This window comes from Watersipora subatra, chromosome 8 (genome assembly GCF_963576615.1).
Source record: "Watersipora subatra chromosome 8, tzWatSuba1.1, whole genome shotgun sequence".
NCBI classification, from domain to species: domain Eukaryota; kingdom Metazoa; phylum Bryozoa; class Gymnolaemata; order Cheilostomatida; family Watersiporidae; genus Watersipora; species Watersipora subatra.
Genome location: NC_088715.1, coordinates 8415965 through 8440428, shown reverse-complemented (window position 1 = coordinate 8440428; position 24464 = coordinate 8415965). Strand labels below are relative to the sequence as shown.

General features: G+C 34.0%; 1 long non-coding RNA gene across 1 annotated transcript; it reads right to left on the bottom strand.

The window, feature by feature from the left end:
• Positions 1-23329: 23329 nt before the first annotated feature.
• Positions 23330-24464, bottom strand: LOC137401940 (uncharacterized). The gene is made up of 2 exons (XR_010979402.1): positions 24397-24464; positions 23330-24099 (listed from the first exon to the last, which is right to left on the bottom strand). It is a non-coding gene; the product is annotated as an uncharacterized lncRNA (long non-coding RNA).

Below are 24464 nucleotides of genomic sequence, written 5' to 3'. Positions count from 1 at the left end.
GTGTTTCAGTTCCACATTTTATCTGCCATTGTTGAACCTTTTTTTATTAACTTTGCTAATTGTGCTTGTTTTATTGGGTAATTAATAAAGTATCCTTGTTTTGATTTCATTATAAAATAGCTTGCTGAATGATCCCGTTGCAAACTAATTATCAATAGTCTCAAGAGAAGACAACCACTAAGAACCAGGTCTTAAATTACAATACAAAGATTTGCCTCTATTTTTGGGCAAATCTTTACAACGATTGTCTGCTGCACAAACCATGATATGTGCCATTCGGTTCCTTAGACTGGTTTAAAGTGTGGTGCAGAAGTGCAGAGAACTACTGGCCTTATGAAACCACATCCGTTGAGAAAACCTAGTCCAATGAAAGTGGCCTATCATAACTACCAACACTACCATGGTAGGTTTTTGTAGCTAATTGGCATTTTTTGCTGATATTTTACTAGGTGTCATATAACTTCCAAGCAGCATTCAATAGGTTATCCAAAGATAATGAAAGTTTAATAATCCAGATGTGAAGAGTTTGAAACCATTAGAAAGGCAGCAGCAACATGGGATGCACAACATGGTATGCCGAGACAAGGAGTCAAGCATCTACTGTACAGATCAATTGTAATTTGGGCATATCCAGAAAGACTTACATGAGCTGAGTGGTGGCAACTATGAACCTAGAAACTGGCATGGATGGGAAATGAGAAACATTATTGTCTGCTGCACAAACCAAGACGTGTGGCATTCGGTTCCTTAGACTGGTGTCAAGTGTGTTGCAGAATTGCAGTAGATTACAGACTTGATATAACCAAGTTCATTAAAAGTGGCTTATCATAGCTACAGACACAAACATAGTAGATTTGGTAGCTAATTTGAGTTTTGTTGCTGCTAGCTTGCTGACTATCATATAACTCCCAAGTGACATTCAAATAAATTATCTAAAGATAGCGAAAGTTTAATGTTTTGTTAGTAACCAAGTATTTAGATCTGGAGATTTTGAAACTATTTGAAAGGCAGCAGGAACGAGAGATGCACAGCATGGTATGCGGAAACAAAAGGAGCCAAGCATCTACATATCAATTGCATTTTGGACATACCCAGAAGGTCTTACAATAGCAGAGTGGTGGCTACTACTAGCCTGCGTACACAACATAGTGGGAGCTAATTATTCTAGCATTAAAGATGGGGAGAAATATCTAGATACATGCAGAGTTTGAGTTTACTGCACTAGAGTTATTGTTCCTATTATATGAGCTGAAACTATGTGAGTGACTGTGACGAATGCTTTTAATGAAAACCACATGAACCCTTTGTCAGAATAAAGGGTTTATGTCATTTAACTCGTTATTTTCAGAGTTGACTTGGTGGATAAATTGATCTAAAAAAGGTGATAGCAATAGCTAATGTGAATATGAGCAAGATACAAACAGTTTCATAGCTATGTATATTATTTCAGGCAAGTCTGGCATATTTTTTTCTTTGAATCATTTCAACTGACATAAAGTTTTGGTGATTTTAATCTGGAAACATCTTAACAGTTAGATTACTTGAACCATCAAAAACCATTACAAATGATAGAACAATATCTATACTTCTTGATAGAATCAACAAAAATTTGGTACAAGTACATCTTGGGAACTTTTGCAAAATCACCTGGGAGTTGTCTTACCACTATAAAGTGATTACTATATTGATTAATTAAAAGTAATTTACAAACAAGGTTTCTACTTTCATTTGATTTATATTTTAAATTAAAATTATATTAAAGTACTATAAACTGTCCCTTCTGTTGATAATCTTGGAATGTTATAATACTGGTGCACGTGATTAAATCTGTTTGGAATCTAATAAAAACTTGCAATGAGGCAAACTTGAGACTAACTGACATGCTATTTGGAGCATATTTGTTGAACTATAGTTGAGCTAATTAGTCGAACCTTAGCCAATGTTCTTTGACATGCGTAACGATTCTAAGGTTTATGCCTGCTGCGCTCTCTCCTTTGGAGGATAGTATGAATGGAATTTAATCAACACTATCTACTATTTACAACATTGTTGAATTTAGTAATTTCCTTTGAATCAAGTAGTTTTGTATAGATAAAAAACATAGAAAAATAGCTTGAAAAATGTGCTTAATTTTTTTAATTATCCGCCTCAACTGCTTTATTTAAATTGAGCAAAGCCCAAGGAGATGGTGAAGTCATTTCTTTGATAAGCCAATAATGAAATGAATAAGCTGGTTGATTGACATATGTCAGTCAGGTGCTTTAGGCTGCTATAAATAGCAGGAAATACACTGACACCCTTAGGAAAAATTTAGGAATCAACGGAACCTTCTATGTTGGTCACATACTGAATCTACTAATATTGTGTGAGGTCTCGGGAACAGTTGATGACATGGAGCAAACTTGCAAGATAAGACAATTCTTGACGATCACAATTATTCTTTTCCATTCACAATTTTCTTGATATATTTTTTACAAAAAAATGTTTTGTGTAATTTATATTTTATTTCTTGTTTCCAATATATTTATATGTCTTTGAATTCTCTGGAATTAAGATGTCTTAAAGCTGACCAGGCTTTCAAAGGTCCCTTTGAAGGTCATTAAAATTTATATAATCATAATGCTGCTTATACATTTAATAAACAGACAGCCTGATCATTCTTGGAAGAGCCACTTTAAGTTGGGTCTTAAAAGATCAACAATTAACATTTATGTAAGATACTCTTATATTATGTTTTACCTATTTGTTATTTTAAACAATTATTCACATTTATTTCATGAATAAAAATGTAGAATCAGGAAAACACTTATTTTTATATTTATTTGAATGTAAGTGAATAATTAACATAACACTACTGCTGACCTAATAAATTATACCTATCATAAAACAAGTTGCAAAGAGAATACTTAGAGAGCAGTTACATGTATGTAAAAGCCATAGGATCCCAGGCTATTGATAGTAATTGAATTACCATGTGAAATACAGAAGACATAGTTGGTTCTATTTTCTCTCTATTATCTCATTATATATTTAAAGCAAGTTTAATAGCATAAGAAATAACAATAGTAATATATTTTGTGTTGCCAACAATGAGATGCTTGTTTCAAGGGGGACCAGTCAGATTAAAAATAATGTTGCATCTGGGTCAGATGACCGCTAGTTTGTCAGTAATAACATTTATTACGACTTGAATAAAAAGTTTTGCTGATGATTGGCTAAAGAATAGACTGTATATTTATAATTCCCAGGCTGTTCCACATACACCATTTTATACTTTTAAAATTTGCTACTCGCTAAATATGGAGCATTTTAACCGCAAGCAAGTTTTGTCTATTTTAATCTTGAAACATACTTGCAGTCAGATCGGTTCAAATATCAAAAACTATTGCAAATGATAAAACAATACCTGTACCTTCTGATAGAACAATTAAATATTTATGCAATCATATATTTTTCTTGTTTTAAACAACGAGCTTTATAAGTAAAATAAAAGGGGTTTTTGAAAAGTTGTCATTTCATGGGTTCAATAGGAGGCAACTTCTACTAAGTACAACTTTACAATGTGTGAATCTAAGGAATTGTTCTATTTTTTGCATAACATATTATGTTAGGAATGTTAATAAAATTGTATATATTTTGCTCATGATTGTAACAAAGCATAAATACAATGTTAGTTTAATAATTTCCGTCAATTTAACTCTTGTGAATATAAATATGAGAGATATACACGTAAAATAGAAGCAGTAATTATTAAGAGTTGTGTTCTTTATAAGACGGCTACTTCCAAGTTGTTCCGTCAGCTCTTTGAATTAGATTAAATTGAAAGTTTATGTAAGAAAGTCAAAGTTCAAACAGTTTATGAGCTAACAAAATAAGTTTTCTGTTGACTCTGCTGTTGCTGACCTTCCGGTGACAAATAAGGGTTTGCATACAGTGGAAAAAAAACATAAGTACAATACCCTGTCAATTTATTTTACTTTAAAAAAACAAAAGATCTTGTTTACTTACTTTCTCTTTTTTTGTTTACATCAGAGAGAAAGTAAGTAAAAAGCCATAGTCTTGTTGCGAGGTACTAGGTATTTTAGGCACTACAGAAATATTGAGCTATGTGCAAGGCGTCAGTGCTACAAGTTTTGTTGTTACAAGTCAACCATAGCGAAAATACAATTAAAACTTCTAATGTTAAAGTATGTCAGTTATTCAATATAATGCAATTTATCCCGGTTGCAGAATTGTACCAGAGTTGTCACCAAAACCAATCAACAGGGAGGATTTGCACATTGTGGTTTATTTGGCTGGAGAAGCTGCTACTCTTGCTTTAGTACTAGAGTAGTGCAAGTAGGAAAGTGCTTCTCTATTCTGTCTAAAGTATGAGATGTGATAAGCATCATATGTATATCTAAGTAAACATTTCTAGTGAGAGAGCATGAACACAGACTGTAAGCAGTTGATCTTCAGTTAGTTAGCTCTTTTTCACCTTCTCCTATTAGGGATCACCACTGCAAATGGTCTCAATCTTAGTATAGAATATATTGATAATGATATATGGGACAAATACTTGTGGTTGGGTACCCTTCCTAACACCACCAATGGTTATTGTATGAATCAAAATGCTGACCCACTTATCATATGTCAGCCTTTACTTTGTTAGTCCACTGTGTTATCTATGTTAATAGTACTTGATCTAATGATACAATAATGAATACGTGTTGGAGTTTAACTTACTGTATAATTGTTATTATACTAGTATCCGGGTGTGAGAGATCACCAGTGTAATAACTATATATATAACTATTCCTGTTCTTTGATCATGTAATTAATATTTAGTCCGTTAGCTATTTTTTCCTTATCACATTTTCTCATTGGGGATCACCACTGCCAAAGTTATTATCCCTAATATAGAATTTATTGTGGTTATATGCTAAAGACATATGGCACAGATACAGTAACTGTTGGTTACCCTTAAGAGCACCATCGATAATTCTTGTGTGACTCAAAATGCTTACCTCCTTATTATAATTATGTCGACCTCTACTTTGTTAGTTGACGGTTTTATTCATGTTAATAAGACTTACTCTAGTGATAACATTACAACTATGATTGTTCAGTTGAACTTACTGTATAACTGCTGTTATAAAAGTATCCTGGTGTGAGATATTATTAAATGTAATAATTATACAAACAAATTTTTAATCTGCTATATGACTATCAGTGACTATATATTAATTTTGTTTCATGTTAAAGCTGTTATATTTTGGACTAGATATTGTATATGACTTTATGGTATATGACTATATACTGATATGCTATATGACTATCAATCGGTGGAGGTGCGATGATATCAGTCTAGCGAGCTGAGTGTTGAGAGTTCAAATTCAGTACATTGCAATATTTGTTACAACTTTCACCCATTGCTTCAGGCAAATGAACATGACTCTTACTAAAGTTAAGATTATCTTCTCAACAATTCCACAAACTTGTATACTGGTAAAACTCCTGTCATCTTGTAATCACGTTTGATATCATCACTTTGAAGATATATTGTTGATAGTGATTAAACTGGTCTTAAACTTGGTGCACTCTGGTTAGGATCTAAATAGTTTTCAGCATATTAAACGTGTTGCTGTATTACATTTAAAATGCTAGCATGAGGGAGGTGTTATAGATAAAACTTCCAAACTTCCATAATTGCTTGTAGTTTATCTGACTAATAATAAATTTTTTTTGATGTTATATTTTGTAAAACTGTTATATTTTAGACCAAATATTCTTACAAAGTCTTACTGTACATGTCATTCATTTTACCCCCATAGGCTCAACATTGTTTTTCTTATTTCCTATTTTTGTCTCTCTTCTATGAAAATAAACTGTAGTGATATACCCACATTTTTAATTCCTAGTAGTTATTTTGTTTTAAAACGTTGCTTTTCCCAGCTCATTTGCTTCTATGCTTCCAATTAAAACTTAAAAATTTGAAACTCCTTTTCACTTGAATTTGAAATCATGTGTATACACAGCCAGTTTTTAATCTTAGAATTTTGATTGGATTTCAAAACAAACAGTTGATGAGCTATTTATGCAAACGGTTTACAAGTATAAGTAGAGAAGTTTATTATACAAAAAAGTGGAAGATATTATATTTATTTTAAAGCTGCAACAGCTTCTAACTGCATGAGTGAACAGCTATAATTGTCGCTGCAGCTTTCCAACAGTCACAACAACAAGATATCCATTAAGTTTCCTTGCTTTGAATGTGTTTGAAGTTTACCTTTATCGACAAATTCACACCCTACCGTTTTGATAATCTGTAGATGCACTTTGTTGTTTTATTTAAAACTAACAATGTACTCCTCTACACAAAACTTGTTAAAGTGGAATCGCTCTCGGGCTATGGTTACTTTTCTGCTCACACTTTGTGGTAGTAACTCAGCTATGATACCTGATCAGAATTCTCATCCTTATTAATAGTATTAATACACCACAATAATAGCTGCTTTTTAACAGCTGGAGGATTTATTCAGGTGTTCAGAGAGAACCAAAAGTTTTGGCCCACCAAATGTGTTCATGTTAGGATAACTACACATTTCTGTTATATTAAGTTAGTACTGCAGGTTGTGTTACTGAGCGTGAGTGTGTTTTGGTGTGTGAGTGTGAGGTGACTTGCGTGGGTATGTGTATGAATGTGCGTGCAAGCATGGGCATGCACTTGTGAGTGCACACTTGCATGCACAGCTTCCAAATACATGGGTACGTGTAGGGTGCGCATGAAGACATGCACATACATCTGTTTGAGTATTCACACGCTCGTCCAATTGAGCGCTTGAATGTGTGTATTTGTGTGTGTGTGCGCACACAGTTAATGGTAGGTATGCACTACAGTATGCACCATGTAGTGTGCACCCTATAGTATGCACTTTGTGCTTGTATGCGCGCACACACAAAGTGGGTTTTATCAAAATATAGTTTCAAATTGAAGATTATTCAGCTAGTTCATTTTTCAACAAAAGTAACATTACAATATTAACATGATTTTAAAATTAATTGAGGAATGAATAGAATGCATAAAAGCTATATTCTAGTAATTTATACATTAAGTTAGACTGAGTGATTGTTAGCAGGTCTGAATATCTTGTCGTAGTACTAACAATTAATGCATAGATTATCTAGCTCTTTTTAGGTTTGTGCTGACATTAACTACCATGGCCTTGTCTATGTCTATTCATGTCTTTGAAAGTGGACAGGTTTTTTCCTGCAACCAAGGTTATGGCCACACCCATGACTTCATCGAGTTTTAAGCCCAAGCTATCGTTGATATTCAGTTCCATGTTCCAGCTCATGCCTAAGATCAATGACCATTCCCATATCAGTACCCATACTCATGTCCTTGTCAATTTTCATATCCATTCCCATGTAGATTGCTATGCTCGTAATAGTTTTCATGCATTCAAATTATACGTGAAAATAAATTCTACAACGTCTATTAATATGCAACAACGTAGAATTGAAAAGGGAGGTAATCACCGTACAGGCATCTTATTCTGAATCATCCTTATAATAGAGTATGTTTATCAGCCCCATTATTAATGTATGATATGATGATCACAAAAGTATATAAAATTCATGTATAAATGTGCATTTAAGGAGGTTGGAACACAAATCTCATGCTTTTAAAAAATGTCATGATGTGAAACCAAACAATCAGCATGTTCTGCCCCTTTAACAAGATGAGGCTGTGGCAGCAGAGAAAAAGGTAAAGTTAAACTTCTGACAGCACTACATCTAAATACGCAGTTTAAGATCATACAGTCAGCCATTTAGCTAAGAAAGTTGATATAAGATAAAATATGATGATAATAATAATGATACTGTTAGTATAACTTTACTGTAGAGTAGTCAGTCTTGATGAAACCTGATCATGAATATTGTTATATGATGATTAATAAGAATGTGGTCCTTATTTCTCACTCAGTTTATAGAAGAGCATCGCTTTGGGCCGCCACTGAGGTACAACCAAGGTGTTAGCACTAACACTCAGACTATAGGAAGGGTTGACGAGACTACCAATACTATCATCTTTCATCTCTGATACTTTCTCACCTGTAACAAAAGTATATGAATATCTTGATTATTATTACTGTACAATCATCACATCCATACTTATTATATACTTGTAATATATCTTTATATACTTGTATAGACAATTACTACACAGAGAGTACCTGACAACATTTTCAATAAAAAGCTAATAAAAATCTAAATTAAACATAACATCGTAAGTGATAACAAACCATATTGCCCATATTTTGCTATAATAAGATACAATAAGTTGCAGGTTCTACTTGCGAGAAGATCAACAAATGTTTAGCCATGTAACCATTTGGTCAGCAAAGATAAACAAGGATGGTACAATTTAATAAATCGTTCAATTAAAGAAAATAGTACTTATGGAAGAAAATTGTCTTGAGAAAGCAACCTAATCTTGCTAGAAAGTAGTAACGTCAGAAAGCAACAAACAACCACCAAATACTGGACTTGGCTGAGTCATTTATTGTAGCTACTATCCCTGCCACACCTTTTATATAACCGCTAAAAATGTTACTGTAACATTCATTTGAATAATTGTTTTATTGCTTTCTAAGACTCTTTTGCAGCCAAAATTGCCATAAGATGATGTGCATACTCTCATTAGAATTTTCATTAGAATTTACTGTAACTTCATTATTTTAATACACAATCAAAATTTTATTGATGAATACATCTGGTAATTATATATAAAAATAAAAGGACTCAAACATCTTGTAATTATATATAAAAATAAAAGGAATCAAACATCTGGTAATTATGTATAAAATAACTGGAAATGCTTCAAATGAAACTTTAGCCAAGAGCATATATAAAAATAAACGAAAAATAAGAATAAGACCAATGCAATGCTGATATATAGAACAAGTTTTTATTGCCAGTTTTTAATTTTCATCACTACAGATATGTTAAAAATTTATATTAAGGTGTAAGTCAAGGATTGATCGTGACCTTTAGGCAACAACCTAAAGCTGGTACCTGAGCCATGGCCACTCTGCTTGATAAAAAATTTGATAAGACTTTCATTTGGACAGTTGCCAAATTTACTAGAAAAAAGTTGTCACAGTTTTGTGTTCGCTTGTTCAAACCTATAAGTAACACAACCTATCATTACAAGGAACAGGATGATGTACCAGTCAATACTAGACTCTGTCTGTTAATATGTTAATATAAATATTAAATACAATAATCATGACTTCAGTGGTGTATACTCATCATTCCAAGGAGAACTGATCCTGACAGAACAACTTAATAAACACTTTGTATTGTCTTACTAGGTTAGTGAGCTTTTTAATCATGCTAAATTATATATAGGAAATTATATATCAAATATCTAATATATTGTATTGCTTTTAAACTAGTTATAAACAGTAAATTACATTTCACCTATTCAACATTGAAAAACAACGAAAGGAAATTTCAATGAATTTTTGCTCAATTTGACTATGATAACATATTGTAATTTAATTTTAAAAATCATACATAAAGTTATGAAGGGTTTAAAGATACTTATACCAGGATTTGAAAACATTTTTTGTAATAGAACAATTTCAAGCAAAAACTTATGCTAAATAATGAAATGCTTCCTAAGCTAACAAGATACTCTCAATAAATGTTACTAACCAGCACCTCATACATACAACTTACCTGTAGCATAGCTGAGTGTGTAGATGATATTGCTGTTGTGTGCAGCTATACCAGTATGTAGTCTCCATAGCAGACCAGACCTAGTGGATGATCAGGATGGGTGAAAGTCCACATGACATTCCCAGTGGTGATGTTTAATCTGAAGACTTTCTTTGTCTTATAGTCAGCTATGATGACATCATCACCATGTCCAGCGCATATTGAGACCTCATTATTACTTAAAAGGGGGCAGCTGATGTTACGCAGTGTTTTACCAGTGAGAGAATAAATAGTTAGTCTCTTGTTAGGAGGATCAGCAACCACTACCTTACATGCTGCTACAGTCAGCATGCTACAGATATGGCCATGATAAGGGTGCTGCCAGGTTGTGATCACTCGTCCCGACATATCATAGACACTTACTGTACAAGGCTTACTACAAGACAATATGTATAGTCTGTTCTCATGGATGCTGATGGACTCAACAGTATCAGAAGTAGAGATGAATGAGTCATGCAGCTTGTACCCAACTAACAACGACATTCCTGGGATGTTCCGTAACGTTACGCTGAAATAACGTTCCAAAAAAACATTGTCATAACGTTCTACAAACGTTATTTGATGATCATTGTAGAATTATGTTCCAACAATGTCGCAGGACCGTTGCATAGAATGTTGTGCAATAATATTATCATAACGTTCAGCAGAATGTTACAGGAATATACTTTGGAAACGTTATCATAACGTCGTTAGCGAACATTATTAATGAATGTCCCAGGAATGTCCCAGCAACGTTACTCTGGAATGTTCGAGTGAAAACATTCATATAACATTAGCTTGAAATGTAACTGGAATATTATGGGGTGACATCATATTTACATTCAAATAATTGTCCCAACAATGTTTCAGGAATGTTACTTTTGAATGTTCGAGAGTTGATGTTCATATTACATTGGCTTGTAATGTAGTTAGAACATTATGGTGTTACATCAATTTTACTTTCAAATGAATGTCCTAGCAATGTTACAGAAATGTTACTTTTGAATGTTCGAGGGTTAACATTCATATAACATTGGCTTGCAATGTAACTAGAATATTATGGCGCGACATCATATTTAACTTCAAATGAATTTTCTAGCAATTTTTCAGGAATGTTACTTTTGAATGTTTGAGTGTTAACATTCACATAACATTGGCTTGCAATGTAACTAGAATATTACGGTGTGACATCATAATTAACTTCAAACGGATGTCTTAGAAATGTCCAGGGAACGTTACTCTGGAATGTTCAAGTGAAAACATTCACATGACGTTGGCTGGCAATGTAGCTAGAATATTATGGTGTGACGTCATATTTACCTTCAAATGAATGTTCCAGGAATGTCCCAGCAACGTTACTCTCGAAAGTTCGAGTGAAAACATTCATATAACATTGGCTTGAAATGTAGCTGGAATATTATGGGGTGACATCATATTTACATTCAAATAATTGTCCCAACAATGTTTCAGGAATGTTACTTTTGAATGTTCGAGAGTTAATGTTCACATAACATTGGCTTGTAATGTAGTTAGAACATTATGGTGTTACATAAATTTTACTTTCAAATGATTGTCCTAGCAATGTTACAGAAATGTTACTTTTGAATGTTCGAGTGAAAACATTCATATAACATTGGCTAGCAATGTAGCTAGAATATTATGGTGTGACATCATATTTAACTTCAAATGAATTTTCTAGCAATGTTTCAGGAATGTTACTTTTGAATGTTCGAGTGCAAACATTATTATAACATTGGTTAGCAATGTAGTTGGAATATTATGGTGTTACCTCAATTTTACTTTCAAATGAATGTCCTAGCAGTGTTACAAAAATGTTAATTTGGAATGTTCGAGGGTTAACATTCATATAACATTAGCTTGCAATGTAACTAGAATATTATGGTGTAACATCATATTTAACTTTAAATGAATTTCATAGGAATGTCCCAGGATATATTTGATATTTTATTCATGAATAGAAGTTAGTTTATTCATGAATATAATATAATTGTAAAAGCAGCATATCTACTCTATACTGCATTCGCAATTGCTAATACAATGGGCAACTCCTGTCATTCACCAGGATATCCAACTAACAACGACATTCCTGGGATGTTCCGTAACGTTACGCTGAAATAACGTTCCAAAAAAACATTGTGATAACGTTCTACAAACGTTATTTGATGATCATTGTGGAATTATGTTCCAACAATGTCGCAGGAACGTTGCATAGAATGTTGTGCAATAATATTATCATAACGTTCAGCAGAATGTTACAGGAATATACTTTGGAAACGTTTTCATAACGTCGTTAGCGAACATTATTAATGAATGTCCCAGGAATGTCCCAGCAACGTTACTCTGGAATGTTCAAGTGAAAACATTCATATAACATTGGCTTGAAATGTAACTGGAATATTATGGAGTGACATCATATTTACATTCAAATAATTGTCCCAACAATGTTTCAAGAATGTTACTTTGGAATGTTCGAGAGTTAATGTTCATATAACATTGGCTTGTAATGTAGTTAGAATATTATGGTGTTACATCATATTTAACTTCAAATGAATGTCTTAGGAATGTCCCAGGAACGTTACTTTGGAATGTTCAATTGAAAACATTCACATAACGTTGGCTGGCATTGTAACTAGAATATTATGGTGTGACGGCATATTTAACTTCAAATGAATGTCTTAGGAACGTCCCAGGAACGTTACTCTGGAATGTTCGAGTGAAAACATTCAAATAACATTGGCTAGCAATGTAGCTAGAATATTATGGTGTGACATCATCATTAACTTCAAATGAATGTCCCAGAAATGTCACAGGAACGTTACTCTGGAATGTTTGAGTGTTAACATTCATATAACATTGGCTTGCTATGTAGTTGGAATATTATGGTGTGACATCATATTTACATTCAAATGAATGTCCCAGGAATATTCCCAAAATATTACCTTTGAATGTTCCAGCGTAAACATTTATATAACGTTGCCTTGCAATGTAGTTAAAACATTATGGTGTTATATTGTTTTTACTTTCAAATAAATGTCCCAGCAATGTTACAAAAACATTACTTTAGGATGTTGGAGTGTAAACATGCGTATAACATTGGCTTGCTATGTTGCTATAACATTATGGTGTAACATATGTACATAGTTGTATAACTGGTTCTATTAGAGCTTTTGTTGGTAGTTTAATAAATAGGCGAACAACAAACTATTAAAAAAAAGATTAATTTTAGTTTTACCCATTTTGCCATCCTCCTATGCAAATATTGTTTTGACTAAAACCAATTGATAGCAATCATTTGTCTTTTTCATCATAACAGCTGTCTGCAATCATTTTACTTTTCTCATTTTTGTATGGGAATTATTAATAGCTCTATCGATATTCATTATTTTGAGAAATCGAGCACAATGGTACAGAGAGTTTTAGACATTAGCCAAATGTGATTAATTATGAGTTGCAATCAGGAACATTATGGTCAGGCAAGTGTATCCTGACCATGACGGTTTCCACCGCTAGTGGTCGCTTCTAGATCCCAAATTTTCAGCTGGGAGATATGCAATAATATTTAGAAAGAAACCTATTTAAACAAATTATGAGCTTGCATCTAAAAGCAACAATGCTGTTGACATATTTGCTCGGAGCACGCCACACAATATTTATATTTTGCATACAAAATTACATAGAAGTTACCTTCTCATTTTGCAGCAAGATACAGTAACTTCAAGTGATGTTTTAATAATTTGGGAGTTGTACCACTACGCTTTAACAAAAGGACAACTTTTAGTTTCACATTAACTCGTTTTTATTAAATTGCTATAATAGTTGATGCTTGCAATTTTTTGAAACTAACATAGTTAAACTGCAGTAGTCAATAAAATGGAAAGTAAGATTATTGACTTGCTAAAATTCACGAAAAGAAAGACACTGTATTCACTTTGCATACAGTTTATAGATGCTATTAACTGAAGATCCTAAATACTAGGTATGTAAAATAATACTACAAAGTTTATAGCAAGAATGACAGACTACCGCTGTATGCGTTTTGACCATAAACTCATTAGTAATGTAGTTAAAACCTCATTAGTAACCTGTTAAAAATTTGAGATAAATGCAAATATAGTTGAAAAGAGCAAATTTCAAAAATAATACCAACTGATACTGGTACTCACTTCAGAGAGCGCTGAAAAAGTAAAACATTAGCTAATTTGATAACAGGCCAACGCAAAGAAGTTTGAATGCAAACAAAGAGTTTCTAAAGAGGAAAGTGTAGCAGTAATATAAATGTAACGAGGTTATAAAGCTGCAGCACTTACTAGTTCACAGTAGTTGCATCTGTTTAGACTGTTCTACATATACATTTGGTAAATAGGCATAAAGCATTCAGCTACAATTGTAATTCTTAGAAGTAATGATGATGCAAAAAAACAGTCTTTATATAATTTGACAAACGACATTTTATTAACAAGTACTTTGATTCTATGTGTGTAACATCAACTGATATGTTTTAGGGGAGTTAATAATACTACGGCAAGGTTTTAAAAATTGTAGCATTAAGTACTGAAATTCCAAAAACGATAATGCAATTGGCTTGCCAGATATTTGTTTTTTATCATTAAAAGCTTTTACAAATTATATAGACGAAATACAAGTAAGTTTAATATGTGTATTAGTACATTTTAAACAAATTTTTCATGTTTACATTTTGTTTTGTAAGTTAAATGTTTTTAACCAATTAATTAAAAATGTATTTTGTTGAAATTATTTCAAAAGACTTGAGTCTGCTGTTGTGAGCCTGTGTAATATTTTTAAACATTTTTGGTTTGAGTTTTGATTTATTATACCAAAACAACATTGTTTGAATACTTTCAAATTACTATTCAATACTCGATTTATTCATACATTTTATTTGCATAACATAGTACCGAAAGTATATACCTTTCATTCCGCTAAATAATTTAGTTCTGTCATAATGTTAGAATAATAATAAATGATGATTTTACCAAATATGGCAGTTTTCATCAATTTAGTAGTTATACTAAAGAACTGGTAAGGAGTTGTTATACTGTGGTGTATTTTATCAGGATGTTTCATAGCTTCTGTTGTTGTCAGGTTTCAACTCTTTTGCAGAATCACATGGTACTAAGCATAAGTTTTAGGGTGCAGTAAGACAAGTTACCGGAGGTTGTATCAGATAATTGCTAGTAATTCTAGAGAAATGCTATGAGGCATGATTAACACCTCATAGATGAAACCTTCCAAGGAGGGAAAACTCTAACTGGAAAAAACTGGGTAATCTGTTATTGAAATAGATTGCAGCTGAGTACATGCTTGAACTGAATCAGTGTTTTTGCATTACATAGAAAAATACATGTGCATGTAGAGAGCTCCAAGTCAAGTCATGTTTATGAAAATCTTTAACAAGTTCACATTAAATTAGTTTTAAAAAATTCATTTTTATCATGTTGCAGTTCAGATCCAAATAGGACACTGAAGGATAAGCTAGATTAATTTGGCTTTAGAATTGTTAAAATACATCATATGTAGATTTGATACTAAGCGAAATGTCTATAGTACAATGCAACCACAAATGGTTTTTCTATTGTCTGTTTGGGTAATAGGGTTTGTGCATTTAAGGTATATCATAATCCATTTACTATAAATATAATGTTCAAGTAAAATGTTTAGACTACCAGTTAGTATCGCTACGGCTCAGTAGTCCACATCAGACAGCTCTTAGCTTTAGAAATCAGGGTTGTATATTAGAAGACACAACATCATTGTTCAGGCTTGTCGACACATTTGGTATTTGCTTGCCTACTTGCTATCATTTTCCTTGTGATTTTATTTGCGTGTTTTATGCAAAATTTTGTGTCAACACTATGTACATAACCATAATCTGCAAATGGAGCGTTTATTTTCTGTTTTTTTGCATATCTGGCTAGTTGATGTTCTAAACCAGTCAATCACAGATGTCACTAAAATAATAGACATGGGCTTACATGTGATTCTTGATAGACTACAAAAGTAAGCTGAGCCTAATGAATAATAAACAACAGTCTATATATATATATATATATATATATATATATATATATATATATATATATATATATATATATATATATATATATATATATATATATATATATATATATACATATATATGTATATATATATATGGTGTACAGTGTAAACCACATATATATATGTGGTTTACACTGTAAAGTGCTCAATAATTGAGTCAATTAGAGCATGATGATGATGCAACCACAAATGGAGAGTGAATTTCCACCAGAACACAAATTACACAACAACAAAGCTGTTAACACCATGATCGGTAAACAATTTTTCCAGATCCTGGAGAGTAAATTTCCACCAGAACACAAATTACACAAAATCTTCAACAAAAACTCCGTAAAACTAAGTTATAGCTGTGCTTCTAATATCAACCACATAATTAGCGGGCACAATAAACAAGCACTATCACAACCAACCAACATCGACAGAAAATGCAATTGCAAAAATCGGGAAAATTGCCCTCTACATGGAGAATGCCTTTCAAAATGCATAGTATATCAGGCAACCGTAGAGTCTGAAGAACGCGATGGGCAAGAGAAACAAACGTATGTAGGCCTAACCGAAACAACTTTTAAAACAAGACTAGCCAACCACAATACATCCTTTAAATATCCTACTAAAAGGCTACAAACAGAATTGAGTAAATACATATGGGACTTAAGACAAGAACATTCGCTATAATATAACCTGGAAGATCATCAAAAGAGCGCGATCTTAGAACACATCAACAAAATCTTGCCAGTTATGTCTATGGAAAAAGTACTTCATCATATTCGAACCGAAGTTAGCCAGCCTTAACACTAGAAGTGAGCTAATATCCACATGCCGGCATGCCAGAAAACATCTAATTAGCTCAATAACATAATTTGACTACATAATTTGCTGTATACTATAATATATATCACACAATAGTATTAAGCCCTCAGCTTTATTAAGTAATTTTATAGCTTGTACATTATACATTTTAGTCATTCTACCTGAAGATTGCAACACGATTGCATGAAACTAATACTAGTAATGATTTTAACCTGTAGTTTTTAATAAACTTTATATATATATATATATATATATATATATATGTATGTATATATATATGTATATATATATACATCCATAAATAGATATATAAATAGATACATACATAGATATATAAATATCTCCCTTTCTGGAGAAGAAATTGAAAAATGCTGGAATGTAAGAACAACTGTAATCCCAGTAGTCATTGGGGCACTGGGCGCAATAACACCGGCGCATAAAATGTGGCTTGCCCAAATACCAACAGCAATCAACTCAGGTGAGTTGCAGAAAAGTGCGCTATTGGGAACAGCTAAGATCTTGAGGCGAGTGCTCAAACTCCCAGGTCTCTGGTAGGAGACCCGAGTTAGAGCAGAATTTACCACCCATACGGGGTATCCGGGGTGAGGAAACAATTTTTTATATATATATATATTGTGGAGGACTAGACAAATGTATTAACTATGCTCTTATCTTTAGATATCAATGTTCTGTATTACAACCTTATGTGTGCTTTTCTATTATACCCTATTATGTAACACTGCATATCTAGGCCTGCCTCACAGGCTTGCCGCAACGTAATTAGGTGTTATGTAATCATTATGTAAGTGGGCGACACTGTGCAACATGTATTCATGATTATATATAATAAATAGGCTAAATTCACTCACACCGACTGATCACGTTTATGCCTGCCTGGGTGGCTTAGTCAGGACCATTCTACCAAAACTGATCTAGCTTCAAGTAAGGACTGCTTGGGAGATACCTAAGGAAGGCTAAGGGTTGGCTACGCTACAACAGGACCTGATCAGAAATGCCATAGCATTAGAGATCAGGCCCTACAGTAAGCTAGCCCGGAACCTAGACTCGCCTAGATAGGGTCTCAGAGAGCAGGCTGTGTTAGCGTTCCAAGTGAGCCTGAGATTGGGGCAACCAGCCGTGGCCTGATCAGACCACTAGGTGTGTCAGGCAGGCCGACGAGGGGAAGGCCCAGAGTTCAGGCTGCACCGGCTTGTTAGGATAGTAAGGCTGGCTCAGCTACCGGCCAAGCCATTACAATATATATATATATATATATATATATATATATATATATATATATATATGTATATATATATATATTTATATATATATATATTAATCTGTGTCTAAGTGTAGTCCTGTTATAGCAATGATAATAATTACCATCTAGCTTCAGGGCTCATAGCCTCACTAGCTGAATGCCTGGCATTGCAGGGGTAATAAAACAACTTATAAACAGTTGCAGATAATGTACTGTAATTGTAATGTAGTAGGTAATGTAGTGTTTATAAGCAGTTCTATTACCCTTGCAACGCAGGGCATTCACCTAGTAATAAATGAAGCGTTGTGCATGTCTTGACAATGTTCTAATGAACTGGATTGTTTTGCAGAGATAAATTAATCATATTAGCAATGAGCATATTAGTCTTATTAGCAATGAACAAGATGAATGTTTGAAATATGTGACATATTATCTGAAAACCCACCTCAAAGAAGAATAATGGCTAATTTTGTGAATACTTTTTACAGAAGCAGCGGACCATTTTAACCTTAGCTCAAGTGTTGTTTTTGTAGGCCCAAATTTATTTTGGCTTAGTTTAACTTTAACTTAAGTGACCTCATAACACCTTTCAGAGGTACATGTATATGGTTTCATTTGATACCATGCCTTCAAAGTTTGCTCCATAATCGAATTAAGGGCAAGTCAGTTAATGTCAACTCATGCATACCTCAGATGTTTAGATTTGTCACTCTGTAGCTTTTAAATGAAGTAGACGTATTGAAAGTTATTGTTAAGTATCCCTACCATAACTTTGCTAGTAGATGAACTAGGAAGCCTCATACTAAGTCATACACTGTGAAAAGAAGAAAAGCGATGAGACATGATCAAAGTCAACTAGCATTTGCAATGATTGGTGAAACATGTTTATTCATATAGAAGAGCAATAAAGGTGAAAAATTCAAACTGCAAGCAATAAGCGCTGTAAAATAGTCAGCTTGTCTGAGGTTGGGTGAACAAAATCCTCCACAACATGACAAAAGCTATCACAAAGATTTTGTTATATATTCTGCTGATGTTCCAAGCTTTAGCTGCGGGTGACAACATCTGTAAGGGAAAAAGCTTACAAAGATGTTTGATGTCAAAGATAGTCATTGACTCCGCCCAATGCACTCGCGCAACTGCATCAAGCTTCGAAAATATAAATTCTAACTGTTTACATGTTTCAAAAAACAAATAAGTCTGGTAAATCTAAAATTTTACTGTGCAATCATCGGTGGAGTTGTAGGAAGTTGCAGCTATGTGATTGCAGCCAATTTCATGTGCAACTAAAATTGATAGTAGTTGCTGCAGTGTAAACACAAGGTAAGACATTTCCACTGTAAGCCTATTGAGTGATGTCATAGCGAAGAGGCAAACTGGTAAACATGACTAAAATAGTAAACTTTTGATTGATTACTGTTCATGCAGTCATAGAGCTTACTCCATGAATAATACCTACTTTGGGACAGCCATAGCATTGCTCAATGAGCGAATGATGGAGATGCGATGCACATGAGACTGGTGGGTTTAAATATACCATAGTCATCTATTTTGGCAGCACAACTAAATGTCTGGCCAGGTGTTTAGTTGTTAAAGGTTGACTTGCAACAAAATTCACATTACCGTTATTTGATATGAAAATATTCACTATGTCTTACTCTGTTGTGTTGTAGGTGCAAAAGATGTGGAAATGTGATTACAAGCTCTTAAAAGCTCAAAAACGAACATAAAATCGCAGCCCCACGAGACCGCCGTAGTTTGGATTCCCTTTCCAAAACGGCTCAAACGTGATGTAGTTGTGAGAGATGGATTCTGTTTACACTTTCATGCAATCTTATTCGTCAAAATGTTTTCACAAATATACTTCACGCATTCAATCAAACTATGTCTATTGTTCTTACGCGTCAGTTTTATCGTCATTGTAATGCTGTCACTTTTAGCACTGATATCTTATAACTTATCGCAAAAGTTCATTAAATATTTTAACCTTACCCCGAAGGAGTACATATCATTGTCTGATAATCATGACGAGCCTGTTGGTCACCTTTGATGATCGAAAAGCGCTGCAAAATTTATTTGCGAAGTGTTGGGTCACATTATCAGATTATGACTTGCCAATTAGACCAGGCCGAAGCAAAACTGTAAAGTAGTGAGCATCTATATTTGATATGCGGTCTTTGGTAAAACCCAAAGTGTTTGTCATAAACTAATACTACGATAAGTTTTATATTGAGCTTTGTATTGGCCTTTCAATTCGCGTGAGAACATTCGTGACAAGACAATAACCAAACTTCGTGGTTACGTCATCGAAATAAAGAGATTCTAAGCTATGGCGGCTTTTCGTTTTTGAGCTTTTAAGAGCTTGTAATCCCTTTTCACATATTTTGCACCTACAACATAACAGAGTAAGACATGGTGAATCTTTTAATACCAAATAACTGTAATGTGAATTTTATTGCAAGCCAACCTTTGACACATCTGCAAATATAATGGAAGACAGCTTCAAAACAGTGCCATTATATGTTGTAGCCACATAAGTATCAAAATGATTAATAAAAATTTGTGTGTATTTCTATTTTTAGAATGGCTGTAACATATATGCAACATTCCAAAACATTATGGTTAGATTGCACCGCACGGTGAGATGGCATAGATAGTCGATGCAAAGATAGTCAACGGACTGAGCTCATGTTAGCAGTCAGACATCCTCAGCCTGTGTAACAGTCCTTGACAGTGAGACCATCTACTGTAGTGCTATTTGAAGGATGTGATTAATTCGCTCATCTCTTAGAGCTCAACTAGAGAAGAGTTCAACATGCTAGAGAATTAACAGACAATAGCTGCGTTTCCATGACGCTCATAATTTGCAAACTGAGCCAATCCACAAGTTATCTGCGTCATAGAAACGGCATAAATCCGCAAACTAAGCGAGTTTTGCGATCTACAAAACATTATCGAATCCATTGTTCTTGCCAATTATGGAAACGGCACTAGTGTTATTAATGTGCATTAGAATATCGACGACAATCACATTAAAAACATTTTCACGATTCAGTCGTTTCTATTTCCATTTCAGCAGTCTCAATGTGCCAACCTTCCGAATCATTGCTGCGGGGCTTAGCGGGGACAAGACTGTTTGGCTATTTATTAAGTCATTAATTAGGCTAGTACTTGACCTATGAGGTCAAGCCTGGTGTTAAATCCACATCAGCAAGTGTTTATTGAAACGCTCGATTGCAGAGTACAGTGTGTACATAGCAAAATGCTTAATTATTCATATTCTCTGATTGTAACGCGCAGTCACTCGTACTAATTCCTCATTGAAGTTGAGAGCACTTTTGCAGGATTTTATTACATTCAATTTACTCTTTTCTACATTTCAAGTGAACTTAGGTACAATACATCAACATTTTACTCAATCGAGGCCTGCACTTGTTTCACCTATGTTGTCATTTAAGTTCCTTCTATTTTATTGTTTGCATGCAAAACTTTAGCACAGAATAGAAAACCATTTTAATATTTAACAATGTTCTTTAAAACACAAACAAAATTATTATTAATGAAGTATCCTTATTCAGCTTTAGTCTTGCTTCATGCAATGAAAACAACATCTCTATAAGATATCACTGTTTTTCTGCAACAATGCTTTATTCAGTTGCAGAATTTAAAAAAAACTTTAGATAGGTTATTTTAAAATCTAAGCAAAAATCTTTAGCTGTTTTATGGTTATAAAATACCTGCAAATTTTCCAAATGTATAAAAGGAAACCTTATTGCAAATATCGTTCACAATAAACGAGCTGCTCTGTTTAAAGATCGGTCTATTGTTAGAGCAATGTTAAAAGGACTATAACTATGTTTCCATGGTGCGCAGTACTGCGATGCAGCCCCCTCCGAAGTCGAAGGGATTGACACGTTACCATGCTGCGCAGCGGTTTTCAGCAAATTAGCCAGAGAAGATACATTGTATAAATCGAATCGCCTGATGGAGAAATTGAATCGATCATGGATACCGAACATCAGAAAAGGTCTTTTTATGCTTCTGTCATCATTATACTTTTATTTACAATACACAATCACAATGTTTTACAAAACTTAACACAATTTTTACAAAGTAATATATTTTTAATAAGAATTTTTTAAGCAATATATTATTTAAACGTTATTTAGGACGTGCCTCCTGTTTCTCAAAAGGTGTTGGCGTCGATAACAAAGTCTGGGAAAGTAATCACCTCATCCTTGTGGGCGCAGACCATAATTAAATATAGGTGAAAGAAAATCAGATTAGAAAAAAACAAGATTAGCAGGATAGCTTTTGTACTATTTCATGGCCCTCGAAGAATCCGTTTTCATGGCATGGGAGATATGTGCAGCCACTGCGCAGTTGCTGTTTCCTTGTTGCAAATTTGCACAGACTTCGCACTGATCAGTGCGCAGTGATTTCAGTGCGAAGACGCCGTTTCCATGATTCGGAAAGGGCGCAACTCCGAAGCACTGCCCATCATGGGAAAATAGTGTATGTCAAAAACCCTCCTAAGAAGGTTGAACTGGCTAATTTTGAGCACCTAATATTACTGCTGCAATATTTGGGTAGCCCTTTTGCTAGATTAATTAAACGCTCATGCTCTAATATTGTTCGATTCATTTTGGTTCAGTAAATGTTTGTTCCAGCTGTCTCAAGCCATTTTTAGTCCTAATAGTCAAAATAGTCCTATAAAACCACGGGTATGGGTACGCTGTAAGCCTCATAAGGACACAACAGAGAGCATTTAAATCCAAATTGCTGATTACAGCTGATGTCTGATCAGAACTTTATAGGATAAAAATAAACTAACTTGAATTGCATAAATTTGAAAAGTTCTCACAATTGTATTCACATAGTTAAACAGCTGCAAAATGGCTGAAGACTGTTTTGCCATAGATATGTTGGAGATTATATTCATGACCAGGGGAGTGTCCTACTACATGACTGACCCTGACACTATATTGAACTCATAAGTGATGTTACCACTTATACCCCATACAGAGTGAAGTAGCAGGGATAGCTCAATATGTATGTGTGCCTGTGTGTGTTGGTCTGCGTACTGCTACTCATGTTTAATTCTCAGCTTGACCTTTGGTGTATTTTAAATGCCAATGCGCTGGCTGAAGCTCACTACCCTTTCTTGAAGGTGACATTTACGAGCCTATTTAAGACCTATTAGCTATAGGAGACTGGGCAATGCAAAGCCGTGATGTCCTATATAAATAGCCGCATGCTTTGTGACAGAAGGGCAATGCTTTGTTCACTTGCAGCTGGTCAGGCAAGTGAGTCATCATTGTTTACACTGAAAGAATCAAGAGACATTTTTGTTGCTACATGTAATTCGATATAACTACTAAAGCACGCAAGATATTTGTTTCAAATTTTAGATACAACGCTTATACACTATGTATTTCCTACCCTGCAAATTTATAAACATAAAGTTGAATATTTCATATAAAAAGTGCGAGTAAAAGTGTATATTGATGCACATGTATTCCAAAAGATATTGCAAAATTATCAATGTTGCCATATGCTATGGGCTAACATGTCAGATAGCTAGGTGTACAAACTGATTTCAAATGCATACACACTGGTACATCGTACGCTGATTGCAGTCTGCCATGAATATAAATGTTGGGTCTTGGGTGTTATGCAAACAGCATCAGCAAACTCGTAGAAAACAAGCGACAAATGGTACACTTTTCTAGACATACTGTGAAAGGCTACACATGACTAAAGACGACCAGTCGGCTGAGCCATGATCTGAGATTTTCTTGTTAGCTGCTACCTTTGTAGCCTCCTGATGAATTATAATCCTGAAATATCTGGAGGTGATATTTTAACTAACGTTGCGCTGTGCAGTGGAACGAGCATGGAAATCCCTGATGCAAATTGCTTTGTAAAACCGATGAAAGAGTTTTAGTGACCACCAGCTTGTGTATGTCTGCAGTGATTCCTTGTAAGTCGACACCCTGCCGTATGCTCAGTTCTGAGCCTAGACATATCTTTGTGATGACAGGATGAGGTGGAAACATACCACCTCTATCTTTTACACTGATTAGTATCGCATCATCCCCTGATGCGTAAACCTGGACAGGAGGCTATAAAGCTGGTGCAGTCATTGCAGTTGAGTTTTAAGCTCTGTACCTCATAACCTGCTAAATAAATACCATATGCTAATATTATTATAAAAAGCATATGTATCAACCATAAAATAAATTTACCTACATTTCACTGATCTGCTGCAGTATTATTTCAAGCCACTCTGCTTTCTGTATATCTGCTTTATACACTAACAATAAGTGAAAGTAGCTAATACCAAAATACATTTATATACCCAAATTATGCACCACAATATGAGCAGCCATGCAGTTTAGCATATGCAGCAAGGCTGCAATGTGTGCCAGATATTTTGTTTTGTAGAAAACCTGGATATATTGGTCATATTTACCTACCGATGCACTCCACTATGTTCGAGCCAGACCTTGACAGTTCGATTTCCAGCTGTTCGCTTGATTCCAAA